Below are 653 nucleotides of genomic sequence, written 5' to 3'. Positions count from 1 at the left end.
TCTTGTATCTCTGCACCCTGAGTCCAGGGCATGCCAGTCTCTCTCCCCCTCTGCTGTTTAGAATCTGGCCCTGCTGCAAAGTGTCCCCTATGAACCACCAACCTCCAGGACAGCAGGTTTGGCCCTCAGAGCAGGGCTTATGCAAGCTGGGGATGTAGCTCAGTGGTAGAGCACGTGCTTTGCATGTATGAGGCCCTGGGTTCAATCCCCAGCATCTCCATGTTCTTTTTTTCCATACTGCAGCTTTGCTCATGCCCAGCTGGGATGTGGCCCAGCAGTCTCCCTGCATGAGTTTCAATCCTGCTGAGTGAGGGGCAAGTGCCAATTGCATGGAAGGTCTGTGGGGGTTTCTGCTCCTAAGTCACCTTGGTACGATTAAGATTCCCACCTGCTGTGCTGCTTGGAACAATGGGAAATGAGAAGAGTGAATCCTCCAACACTGGAAGGAAAGGTCCCATCTGCACAGACTGAGAGGCAAGGAAACGGAGGGACAGTCAGTGCTCAGAGAGGAGCAGAGGTGAAAGTAAGCCGGTACGGGCCGGTACAGAGGACCGGTAAGAAAAGGTGCAGTCTGACTCCTCCAGCCAGGCTGACGATACTAGGCTCCATGCTTTCCCCCTGCCTGGCACTCAGCAGCGGCTGCAGGGGCTCCC

The 653-nt window shown here is 55.3% G+C and overlaps 1 non-coding gene across 1 annotated transcript; it reads left to right on the top strand.

Annotated features, from left to right (window-relative positions):
- The first annotated feature begins 148 nt into the window (after positions 1–148).
- TRNAA-UGC lies at positions 149–220 on the top strand. The gene has a single exon. It is a non-coding gene; the product is annotated as a tRNA-Ala (tRNA).
- Positions 221–653: the final 433 nt, after the last annotated feature.

Source organism: Terrapene carolina, unplaced genomic scaffold (genome assembly GCF_002925995.2).
Source record: "Terrapene carolina triunguis isolate 2854851 unplaced genomic scaffold, T_m_triunguis-2.0 Scaffold18060, whole genome shotgun sequence".
Classification (NCBI taxonomy): Eukaryota; Metazoa; Chordata; order Testudines; family Emydidae; genus Terrapene; species Terrapene triunguis.
Note: the sequence above shows the minus strand (reverse complement) of the source record. Positions and strands in the feature narration are given on the sequence as shown.